The sequence below is a fragment of the Ruditapes philippinarum genome, unplaced genomic scaffold (genome assembly GCF_026571515.1).
Source record: "Ruditapes philippinarum isolate M1 unplaced genomic scaffold, ASM2657151v2 ctg10588_1_1_1_1, whole genome shotgun sequence".
Classification (NCBI taxonomy): domain Eukaryota; kingdom Metazoa; phylum Mollusca; class Bivalvia; order Venerida; family Veneridae; genus Ruditapes; species Ruditapes philippinarum.
The window spans coordinates 17993-31737 of NW_026859687.1; the positions used below are offsets into that span (position 1 = coordinate 17993).

The 13745-nt window shown below is 33.6% G+C and overlaps 1 pseudogene; it reads left to right on the forward strand.

The window, feature by feature from the left end:
- The first annotated feature begins 1906 nt into the window (after positions 1-1906).
- On the forward strand, positions 1907-8067 carry LOC132757510 (beta-1,3-galactosyl-O-glycosyl-glycoprotein beta-1,6-N-acetylglucosaminyltransferase 3-like; annotated as a pseudogene).
- The last annotated feature ends 5678 nt before the right edge of the window (positions 8068-13745 follow it).

The following is a 13745-nucleotide window of genomic DNA, read 5'->3' on the forward strand; positions in this document are numbered from 1 at the left end:
ACGATTGTCAAGGAGGACAATTTGTATAACTTGTTTTAATACTTCAATTCTTGAAGCACCTATGTATATGTTAGTGTTCATCCGTGCTGTTCTACAGAAATTAGCAACTACGACGAGGGCGATAGCGACAGGAGAATGTTTCTAATTTCTGTAGAACAGCTACAGAAAAAATACTAACATACTTATAGTGTCAAGCTTTATTTGGCCTCATTATTATTCACTTTATTATGTCACTATGCGGTTCTATGAAGTACCATGAAAAATAGAAGACGAATATATATGACGGAATTTTTGTTCTTCTGTCAAAATTAACGCACAGAATTTTTAAGAAATACAGAGCGTTTTCATTGGATGACAAATAAAGTTGAACACTAATTCAGAATAAGGTATTATTTAAGAAAATGAATAGCAAATCAGGCTAGTAGGAGTCTACCCAAACAAAATATTAAAATGAGACAATTTTTACTTTCCCCACCAACCACTACTGTACAAAACATTTTTTTTTAATATCCGACCTACCCTGCCTATTCCTGGTAATTTTTAGGCCAAAAGAGAGAACGCAGTGGTGGGGATGGGAGAGGAGAGATAAAAGTAAACATAGGAAATGACGTTTAAACAAAACTATATCTAGCAGACGACAAAATGCATTTTATTTTTGCAAATATCAAGATTAATGATTATTATTTAATAATCATAAATCTTGATATTTGCAAAAATAAAGCAGGATAAAGGATGCCAATATGCACTCTTTTTCAGTTTTAAGTATAACATGAGTGCTTATGGATGCAACAATTAATTATCAAAAGTGTTCGTGTTAAGTCGGAAACAATAGTAACAAAGAAAATGTTATCATTTTACAATCTAAAATTCTTTTTAAAAGCGTACGTATTTCTGGTTTAAGTGACCCCAAATTACGCTATGGCAATAATGCGATTACCAAACGAATGGTGAATGAAATGTCAAGCTGGTATATAAAATTACACCACGTGCCCCTCTGCTTCTGTTATAATAAGAGTTCATTGTACATGAGAATTTTGGTTTATTTACACAGACGAGCCTGTGGGAATATTCGTTAACTTCGTTATGATTATTAAACCTCGTACAGTAAATGCCACGTTAAGAGTTTCATGTACACTAATTTTCGGATTCTGCAGACGAATTGCAGAACACAGGCAATCGATAGCAGACGACACAATATCTGCGTAACATTTAGGAGAATAAGTGATATTATCGATGGATCTTTATTTTATTTTTTTGGCACCAGTTATGTTGGTTCTGTGTTTTATTACCGAACGGATTTATACTTTAACATCTGTGATAAGGAATCTGTAACAAAATTCAAATCGATGAAGGACTATTAATTTAAACTTTCTGTCATTTTTCACAAATGCAGACGAGAACTTTAAGGAGATAACGCACGCTATGTTTAATACTTATCTAATATTTGATCTCACAAACAGCTGATTTGGCGATTTAACATGTGAAATTCAACATGTAATAAAGAGATTTTCTTTTATTGGATTACAATGTTTAAAAGTGACTCATTTAAATGTTCAAAACAAAATGTTTAGGGTCCGCATAATGTTATGCATGCTAGCAGTTAAATGTTGATTTCGACAGAGGAACATTGAATTAAATGTTGAATAATATAAAGAATCTAGAAAGTTTACAAGAGGTCAGCATAGGAATGTTATTTCGTACGGGAGATAAAACTCGCATGGGAGATAAGAAAAATGAACGCATATGGTGCCTAGATAAGAAATTAGAAATTATTTATAAATACTGGATTGATAAATAGAATGTCACGTGTATACAGTCGCTGGATGCGAAATGGAAAACATATTTTAAAAGACATGCATACAAGATATTTTAAGACATTTCGTGACGTCAGAGTCATACAAGGAAAATGACGTATCCTGGAAGTCTTACGTTTATATTAGGTATGTATATAAAATTTCTATGGTTTAATAAATATGATAATATATAATGTTCAATTAAGTCGACAATGGGCCTAAATGTAACGTCAATTTTTTTTTTTTTTGGGGGGGGGGGGTACAGATTTAATTAGGTTGTTTTGCTTGTTTGTTGTTGTTTTTGTTGCTGTTCTTCTTTTTTTATCTTTTGTTTTGGAGGGGGGGGGGGTATTTATTTATTTATCAGTTTTCGTTTTGTTTTGAAAAATAATCAAAAGACCCATAAGTAATAGACAAGTTTATTAGTTTCAAACCTAAATCTGCTGCAAGCGGAAGTGATTAGACTATGCCACCAGAATAGAACTAGGTCACTCGTAAACATGCCGCCTGACCAGGCTATATATTTTTGGCTGACAACCTTTAAATTTTCATTATCATAACTTGGCAAACCCAATAATTTTAGATGGAGGTGTGTGCTGCAGTTTCCTACAGACATAGAAAGAATGAAAACTCTATTTTAGAATTGCCATGACTTATAATAGGGTAAAAGAAATATTTTAAGCGGTTCAGCGTGTGCGTTTTCGAGTTATCTGCCCGGAATTTAAAACGCTGAACAAACATTGCTAATTTCAAGAGTAGATAACTCACAGTGTTTAATTGTTTTGCTTGTGATACGGATGACTTCCTTACTACTGTTTCTGCAAAATGTCATGAATAAGTAAAATTTGCAACCGTTTGTTTTTACCTTTGCAAATTTTCTTTAGAAAAATGTAAGTTTGTCGAATTCCTACTACAAGTTATTAGCCTCCGTAAATATCTTAATAATATTTGCTGTAGCATACACGAAGAAACAAAGTGTATCAGCACCTTATATTTTAAAAAAAATGTAATCTGAATATCCGAGTAACAAAACTAAATGGCCATTATGACCTTTCTCACTTTATTTTTTATTTTTTTTTTTTTTTTTTTTTTTTTTTTTTTTGTTATAGATCTATTTTACTCTCGTGCAAATTTAAAATGAGGTTAAAATTACAATTTGGCCAAAATGATTTCAGCGACATCTTTTCAGGGAGTAAGTTCACTGTGTCTACGGAAAGAAAACCTGACATTTCTCTTATTTAAGAAATTTTGAAAATTGCTTGTTTCCCACAGCGAGGGAATCAATTACTTTAACGACATGTGAAGTAAATGAAACAAGCTTCCCAGAAAAGATAAAAAGGCTTACTTTTCAGAATTTGATAATGGAAAACCAAATGGCTCATTTTGCATCATCTCAAAAGGGTCTTGTTGTTGGAAAGAAGAGTTTTAGTTGATTTGTTGTTATTGTTGTCGTCGTCGTCGTTGTTGTTGTTGTTGTTGTTTTCATCGTCGTCGTCGTCGTCGTCGTTGTTGTTTTCATCTTCGTCGTCGTTGTTGTTGTTATTGTCTTTAAATGGTATTGCTGATGGTGTTGTTAATGATGATATGTTGTTGTTGTAGATGATGATGATGATGATGTTGTTGTTGTTTTTGTTGTTGTTGTTGTTGTTTTTGTTGTTGTTGTTGTTGTTGTTGCACATATATAGACTTTTAATTAGGAAATAGATAACAATTCTGAGTGCATTGTTGTTGAATAATGCATGGTTTGAGTTCAAATGCGTGGTAATATACTTAATTTCGAAAACAGCGTTAACGACTAAATTAAAGATATTGGTGTTCGGACTCATTTTCTTAGTTAGACCATTTTCTTTCATTCTGAATAGTTTTCACAACAAAAAAGGTTTTTTATTGATCAGATTTTTCGAACAAAATGTGTCACTGTGCCGATTTGAAAGATTCGGGAGGTAATAAGATCTGCGAAAGCATTGTTGGCCTTCTTTGTGTATAAAGAAAAAAATCCAATAGTGTTAGAATATCTTATTTACTTTAATTTGTGTTATAATTGTTTCTTGTATAATGAGTTTAAACAATAAAACATAGTTTATCATTATTGCAAATGAAAATATTGAAATGTTGCTGTTGTTGTCGCAGCTGCTGTTGTTGTTATTGTTGTTGTTGCTGCTGCTGCTATATTGTTATTTTTGTTATTGTTGCAATTGTTGTTGCCGCACTTGTCACTATATAAATTTACAAAGGATGTTTTTTCATTTAAACTTTTGTTGATGTCCCGCTTAAATTTATTTAACTTAGATTAACAAACTAAATTAACAATATACGTTTTGTTTTTTTTATTCTGCAGGTATACAAAAAGAGTTATCTGAAGATAACGTAGTGGTTGTGAGTGACGTCATGAGGTTTTTACGGATCAATTCGTGAAATACTTCACCTACGTGTCCTTGATAATGTGCTGTCCCTTGTCTTCTCTTTCATGTGGCTTGAAAAGTCAACACAACATGTGTTCTACGATGGACCCATAATGTTTACGAATAAAAAGCAAACTTTACAACGATCTCAAACTGCACAGTATTTGACAGACCCTCAACTTTAACCCGGGTTCTTAGAACGTTTAGCTTGTGATAAATTATTCCAGGGCGATAACTCGGAGATAAATCGTGCCAGTGATTACCTTAGAAATGTGCGGCATTTTTAAAAACCGTGAAGACGATGAATTTAGACTGTTGTCGCTAAACTGTGATGAATACAAGAAATCCCGAGGATTCTTTGCTGCTCCAGTTACAAAATTAGAACAGGATTTCCCAATTGCCTACAATATTTTGTTTCACAGAAATATAGAAACAGTTTGAACGACTTTTACGTGCAATATTATAGACCAACAAGAACCAGTATTGTATACATGTTGATAAGAAAACGCCAGGACGACGTTTTTTAGAAACGATGGAACTGTTAACTGACTGTTTTGACAACGTGTTTCATAGCATCTAAAACTTGAATATATATACGCAAGTTATACGCGATTAGTTTTGCAGATATTAATTGTATGAAAGACCATATAGAACGCAATTTTGAATGGAAATATCTAAAACTCAATATGGCCGCCCAGCGAGTTCCTATTATGACGAATTTTACAAACAGTTTCAAATATTAAATGACTTTAATGGAGCTAATGATATACACGAAGTATTCATTACTATGGACAGTCAAAGATTTAAACAAAAACATTTTACTTACATCGATATAAAGAGTAAATCTGGGTACATCATACATACGAAAAAGGAGAAAGAAGATCCGCCATACGGCTTAAAAATTACAAAGGGCAATGCGTATAATGTATTCAGCCGGGCATTTGTTGAGTTTGTCCTCGAGAACGAGAGAGCTCGTGCTTTGCTAGCATGGTCGGCTGATACGTTAACTCCCGATGAACATTACTGGGCAACTTTGAATAATCTGTACAGTAACCCGTTTCTTGAAACACCCGGTGGTTTTAAAGGTGTGTATTACTCAAGATTTGTGTATGCAATCTGATTTTCTTCCTTCTTTCATTTTCGTCATCTTGTCTCCTCTTCTTTCTTTCTCTTATTTTCGTTTATACTGTCTTTCTTTCCTACTTCCATTCTTCACTCTTTTCTTTCGATTCCACTTTTTATCTTTTCCTTCTTTTTTTTTCTTTCTTTCTTTCTTTCTTTCTTTCTTTCTTTCTTTCTTTCTTTCTTTCTTTCCTTTCTTTCTCATCTTTCTTTTTCTTTCTTTCTTTCTTTTTTCCTTACTTTCTTTCTTTGTTCTTTCTTCCTTTCTTCCTTCCTTCCTTACTTGCTTTCTTCTTTTTTATCTTTTCTTTTCTTGCTTTCTGTCTATGTATCTTTTTCTCTTTATTCCATATTTATTTCTTTATATCTTCTTTCATCTTTCTTTACCTCTTTCTATCTTATTTTTTTTTTATTTGTTAATCAATTAAATATTTAATTAATTCATTAATTAATTAATTTATTTATTTATTTACTTATTTATTCATTCATTATTTATTCATTCATTTACTCACTAACTCATTTATACATTCATATTTATACCTTATTTCCTTTCTTCGTTCTTCTTTCCTTTCTTCGTTCTTTCTCAAAATATCCACGAGAAGTCTATCGGTCAGTGGTTGTTGTTATATAAGTCATTTATGTTTTTTCTCCTTTTATTTTTCTATGTTACGTTCTTTCTATCTTATTGAAAACTTCTTCTTTCTATAATTTTTTGTCTTATTTTATTCATTTATATATTCACTCACTCAATTATTCATTCATATCTGTCCTTTCTTTCTTCGTTCTTTCTCTAAATATCCACGGGAAGCTTAACTGACAAAAGTGATTTTTGTTACATGTCTGAAGTTACGTTCAACTATGTAATAACTATGGTTGCTGATTTTGAACGCTTTTGTGCGTCGTGTTAGCGCTAGCGACAACACGACAAAACGCCAAACGGCGCGTTGTCGGATTTTTGTCTTATCGTCATGTCGCTAACGATGCACGTTAAACGGCGCGTTGTCGTCAGGCGTGTTGTCGCGATGTCACACTGTCGCTCGGTTCATATCGAAGGATTGGCTTATAAAACTAGCGAAAAAACGAAATACGATAATGATAAAGGTTTTGTTGTCGCTAACGACAACGCAACGCGCAGTGTACCAAATCAGCCACCATATTACAGAAATCACAGACCAATATGCATTCCACGAACTTATTACTCGCATTTAACGTTTTATTAACTAGTCAAGATAGAAAAGAAATAATGAAATTTAATATTTATTACGAGGGTTGTCCCAATATTCTGTGACAAAATTGACTAATAGCTAAATAAAACAGGTACGAATTTAAAATTTTAATATGTTATAAACCCATATAATATAAACATTTTCACAAATTTTCATAGATAAATATCAACAAACAACAAAAATATGCCATAAACACCATGGCAACTAACTGAATAGCGGCGCACGTCCAACGTCAAAGACGGCGCTAAATCTATATAAGGCGCCTTTCTCAAATACTCTCAATTGCTTTCAACGCAATAATGGTACCCATAAATCGTCAATTTCTGACTTAAATCATGTGGTTGTAAATGTCTGTTGAATGTTTGAATGGCATACATTAATTATTGCTATACGCGAACTTCCGGTCTCGTTACTCCTGTTTTTAGCTGTAGGAAATAGGCGACGAAGATCGGTCTTCATATCCGTGTTTTCCTTATTTTCGCTTTTTGTAGCGCAAAACTCTGGTTCCGTTCATGCCTTTTGTACACAAATGCTCAGAATGTGTTGCTAAACCGTTATATTTGGTATATTTGTTGAAAATCGTTACATGTGTCATCTCGATATAGTCATGAAACCTGAGTGACATGTTCACTGCGCCGCAAGTTCTTCGAACGTCGCCATTTTAACTTTCCTATTTTATATGAGATATTTTTATTTATTCGTATCTTTTTCGTTTTTTAAGTAATTTCACCAAAATTTTCAGAGATGATTTAAACATAGTAGCAGAGGAAGTCAACGTGACATTGTGCAGACACATCATCAGATATTTGAAATATACGTAATTAATTTCAGCCTATTCATAACAAAATGTAAATTATTTGACGTGCGCCGGCAACTCAAACCAATGTCGTTAATACTGAAAATTTCTAAGTAACTAGGGTATTTTTTTGTAAATGATTTGTTGTAATGTTAAATAATAAACTTAACGGTTATATGTGTGAATTATTTTCTATTGGCGTTAAAAATGAACCGGCTATAAAATTTGTCACGGACTTTTGGGACAACCCTCGTATTTAGCATTATTTTATTTCACAAATTTCCTTTACCACAACCGTTTAAAATATATACCATAATGGCCATATAGCCTGTAAAAATCTTTATAACCAATATTCTAATTCCGTTGCAGGTGATCCCGACAAGAAGCCGTTCTTCGGGCGTTATATTGGATGGAACACCACTAAATTATTATCTAGATGCAAAGAAAAACATTACGTGCATAACGTCTGTGTGTTCAGTGCCCTTGACCTTCCAGCATTAAAAGACAGATATGAACTCATCGCTAATAAGTTTGACATTGAATATGACCCAATTGCTTATATGTGTATGGAAGAATGGATTCATAATAAAACGATTAATCAAGAAGGCGTAGGTGACGTAAAACGATACAAGAAATTTGCAATTACAAGCTAGTCTTTATTTATTTAATGTTACTCTTTCTTTTTTTATATTTTGAAGACGGGTTTACATTGAAATAAAAAAAATAAAAACCGCAAGTTCTGTCACTGTGTTTGAATATATTGTGTATTTGTCACTATGAAAATCTTTCAATTTTTTTTTTTTGAATACCGAACATCTTTGTATTATCTTCACTATTGTCTTGGTCTTTTAAAATAATCAGATGAATAATCATCATTATTATCATCATCAATCATTATTATTCATCATTATTCATCATTAATCATCATTATTGAAGCGGTATATGATAGTTGCTGCTTATGAAAAAGATAAAATAGGACCAGCAAAGACAGTATGCCTAGTGATGCAAAACCCTGTGTTTTTCACGCAGACAGTTTTATGTACTCAAAACATTTACATATCTCTTCGTGCATATATGTCGCTGACGAATTTACTTATTCGGTAAAAATAGGGTATTTAGCCCTAGATTCGAACTGGCCAGAAACCCAACTAACCATCACCTAAATCCGTCTCAGGAATACAAGATCTTAATGATCATTATCAGTGTTCGGTTTTCTTAATCTTAGAGAAAATGTTGCCATATTTTCATTTTATTCTATTTTTCATTCTAACTAAGTTTATACAAATTAATTTTAGTTCGATTGTGTTGGGAGCGTTCCTGAAACTAACCAGTATTAAGCTATGAATTTAAAGTTTCTTGCTCAATGAAACAATGGGTTGCCCATGACAGGGTTTGAACCCACGCGGTCAGCAGCAATCCATAGATTACTACTCCGACGCGTTAACCACTCGGCCACGCCGCCACTCCATTCTAACTTATGTATGTATGTATTCTATGCTTAATGAGGGTCCATCCGCCCTTTCAGGCACTGAGAGTTCGGATCCCCCCCCCCCCCCCCCCCCGCCTTCTTAACTTAAATCCATCAGGAGTCTTTTTATATGCCCATACTAAAAATACTTACCGATTTTACACCATTTGATAGAGTATAAAAAGAAAGACAACTCTGACTTTACTAACGGAGGTACGTATGTATTTATTTCCCTTTTCATGCGGAACAATAACAAAACATTGGTAAAGAAACAAGGTACATTATTCAAACTACTTGCAGCGCTTACAGGAATGTCAATATCTTGTAGATAAAAAATGTCTGTGATATTTTCTCCAGAAAAAAAAGATCTGATTAATAAGTTTTGGATTATTTAAACCATGACATTATGTATGCTAACTTAGAAGATTCACATAAATGAGCCGCGTCACGACAAAACCAACATAATGGGTTTGCGACCAGCATGGATCCAGGATCCATGCTGTTCGATATCAGTTTCTCTACTTGTAATAGAGTTGGTAAGCGAACAGCATGGATCCTGATCAGACTGCGCGGATGCGCAGGCTTTTCTGGATCCATGCTGGTCGCAAACGCACTATGTTGGTTTTGTCGTGACGCGGCTCAAATGTTCCTGTGAAACAATGAACATAATTATCTAATCTGTTACAAGTACTCAACAATTAACAAACCATAAGATTTTTGTTTGCAAACACCTGCTATCGAATAGTTTATACTAGAAACAAAATTCTTTGATTAGAAAAATTCTGTCATTAGAAAGATAACCTACACAATATTGAACAAGTACACACTTTTTATATTTAACAAAAAAGTACGGTCTGTTGGGGGCGAACGTGTCTTCGCATCGGCAATCTATGATTTACCTAAAATGCCGAAGCGGCGACTTAATTCGTACGATGAAGGACGAGACGATGCCTCGAAGCGAGGGATGATATGCTAAAGCGACGAGACAACACGATGGCACGACAGAACGGTGCGCAAAAGCGACGAGACGTTACGTCAAAGCTACGAGATTATACGTCAAAGCGACAAGATTATACGTCAAAGCGACGAGATTATACGTCAAAGCGACGAGATTATGCGTCAAAGCGACAAGATTATACGTCAAAGCGACGAGATTATACGTCAAAGCGACGAGACGGTGTGCCGAAGCAACGGCATGTAACGCCAAAGCGAATAATGATACGCTAAAGCGACATGCTAATACCAGAAGCGACTTATGAGATGGCAGTCGTCTCCTCGTTTCAACGCAGTCTCTCGACGTTCCGGCGTTTTAGGTTGACCATAGGTTGCCAATGTGGAGAAACGAGGCTCCAACAGAACACATTTAACAAGTATTTTACGATTCCTTAATCGTTAAGTTTGCTGAGTTGAAAAACGCATACCCCTCATCACCGTGGTTTTAAATTTTACCGATTTTGGTTCTAATTTGTGTGCTTTAGTTACTGAGATAGTTTTATAAAGGTCAGTGTTTTTCTCGAGTGCACGGTCATGCATGAGATAATGCATGGATGTACCCCTGAGACCCTCCTTTAAATGTACTGCTGAAAGGCGCCATTACAGCTTAACCAACCCCAAATAAAAGTGTTTTTTTTAAATTATGATGTCCATTTATAACAATAGAATAGCTTAAGAGTAAACACTGTAAATTCTAAAATACTTTCGTTACACTTGAGAATACAAGGAGGGTATAAAATTCCAATCCGATTGTGTACATGACTCGTTTGTTCAGGTTTGAGAATGCCTGCGTATCGTATGCCCCCCTTGACATTGAAATAACTTAAGCCGCTGTGCAATCGCAATGTTGCAGGCGTAAACAGAATCCAGGATGGTCTGATGGCGGTAAAATAAAAAGAAAATTGTCTCGTTTTGAAATGTTCTTATTAAATGAAATAAAATGATTTCGGACGAGATTTCTTTTCTTTCCATCCATCTATCAATTCATTCATTCATTCATTCATTCATTCATTCATTCATTCATTCATTCATTTATTTATTTATTTATTTATTTATTTATTTATTTATTTATTTATTTATTGCTTAAACTATCATTTAACAAAGCATTTTGTTATACATGTATTACAAAATATATATTGCAAACACATGCTTTTACGTTTATTGTATTTACTTTCACAATAATTAGGTTGTGAAATGTTCTTTAAAGTTCGAAATGTTCTGTCAATATTCATACATTTGAGCCGTGTCATGACAGAACCAACATAATGGGTTTGCGACCAGCATGGATCCAGACCAGCCTGCGCATCCGCGCCGTGTGACCAGGATCCATGTTGTTCGCTATCAGTTTCTCTACTTGTTATAGGGTTTGTAAGCGAACAGCATGGATCCTGATCAGACTGCGCAGATGCGCAGGCTGGTCTGGATCCATGCTAGTCGCAAACGCACTATGTCGGTTTTGTCGTGACGCGGCTCAAATATTCATCCATTCATATTTAAACCGTGGCACACGCCTGATTAGAAAGTGGGTGGAAAAAGTGCCTCGTTTTGAAATATTTCCCGGTGTTTACTTATTATTGTTCCTTTTTCAGTTACATGTAATTATAAATTATGCGTCTCTTTTTATAGTGAACGTCCTTTTTATATTTGCTTTTAAATTTTTCTCGGGTAATTGGAGATTAGGTAGGTATTCGGCTGACATTGTTATTTTTAGTACATTAAATCGACTACACGCAAATAGTTTATCTATAGAGTTATCCAACTAAAAAGTACAAAGCCTTATGCAACCTGTAATGAGCGGCAAACCCAGCCAGCACATTCATACAGTTTGTCCAAATATTTTTATGCGGAAACCCCTTAAAATTTCTAAAAACAACAACATTGTTCTTAATTCAAAGCAGGTGAAGTCCAGTACACAATTTAGGGCTCTAAGGATTGAAAACCACATGATAAAATAATCATATTTGAGAACGCTTTACGACAAAATGAGGTCGAAATAAATAAACCGATTTTATAAACATTTTTTTACATTGAAATAAGGCATGAAACATTTTTGAGCTAACCATAAAAACAATTAACTTTTATGAGTATTAAATTAATTTTATAAATATTTTTTCAGTTATGGTGTCACGCGATAGTACTGTCCTAAACAATCGTGGTCAAGTTTAAAGAGATGGTAGATAAATATCTTAAAAGATATACAACAAATAAGTCACTGTTCATGAGCAGAAAAATGGTATAAAATCCGTCATCGTCCATTTGCCTTCTTCAGTTATGTACTACTGTCATTTAGTTGGTATCACAATAAAAATATTGTTATAAAATAACAGGGGTTTATACCAAAAAAAATATATATTAACATTCATGTTTCAATAATTATGCTTTTCTTTAGGAACGGTTTGTTTTGAGTACTAATTACATTTCAAAAATTTCAATTAAAGTCGACTCGAGTCACGCATATTTCTATTGTAATTGGCCGGTAGCATGTAAACTATTCCAAAGCCTGTCAGCGGTAAAAAAAGAAATAAAGGCAATTAAAATGTCTTTAACATTTCTCATATTTTGTTGAAACGTAAATGTTATTTTACGACTTATTTTATAAAAAAATATTAATACAGATCAACGCTCATGCCTGAGGAGCAATACGCAAAATTTACAAACAAAATTTATATTAAAATTATCTTAGTTTTTCTTCTGTAATATTCATTCATCACATTTAAGTGAAGATATAATTAAGAGAAATATATATCTCGTAGAGTGGATTATGTTTAATCTTAGACAAACATGAAATTCAATTCAAATCGGCTGAAATAACAAAGTGAATATATACACAGATATTAAGGAATGAAGATGAAGGGGCCGATTCTTGAAGCAGTGGTGGAAGAATTAGAAAAGGAGAATACATTTACGTTCTCAGGTAAAGAATGAAATTTTTCGGCCGTAGTCGGTTTGTTTCTACGTTGACTTCCGGTAGATTGTTTACTGTAAATTATAGAATTTATAAGAGATTTTCTCAGTGATTAATAATCAGATATTTTCATGCGTTATAAAAAGATTTTATACTTAAGGACAATGAAAACGCACGCCAACACTATATGCATTTTATTACATGAAAACAAAACACTAACGACTCAATTACATATTTATCATAACTTCAATTCAAAAAGCAAACTTAACAACTGAAAATAATTCAAAATGTTTAAAATCAAATGTACACCAGTAAATCGAAGAACCTTAGGTGAAAATTCCAAAATCACACTTTTTCATCACAGGAATGTAAACTTAACAGAGGCAATAACCGAAATGAAAATCCAAAGAAAAGTCACTCATCAATGTCTATTCGTAATGTCACCGTCGGGATCTATAAAAACGACAATGTCCTCCATCAGCGTCTCTTACATATGTACATCGTCGCCTCATAGACCTTACGGTGCGGATAGTCGCCTGTGGAATATGACGCCATTCGGCTTGTAGTTTAGTGCTAAAACGCTGGTGAAGCCGAGATATTGTAGACCGATGGACACCAAAATGGTTGGCGCTTTGATAATACAAAATTTGATTGAAAGATAGACCAGACTGAATCTGTCCTAAATCTACCCAGCAGTTAATTCTTTGTAGAACCATGGCATACAATTTGCTAGCAAATCTTCAGTATTGTTTGAAATTAAGCACCTTTAATATAGGAAAAGTGTTTATGCAATTTCAATGTGAGCTTTTACGATTTCTGAAACTGAAACTTGGAAAAGTTTAATATTCATTTTCATAAAAAAAAATATTTGCTTATTTGTGTCTAACATTTCTAGAAAGGTGTGAAAAATAAGTAAATAACTATCAGTTTAAAAAAAATCATTTCATAAAGTAACCATGAATTGATTAAATCTGTTTTTGTTGTAATCTTATCACAATTAGCCCAAAGTGTTACTTTTGATTTTTCGGGTACTGTCTTTA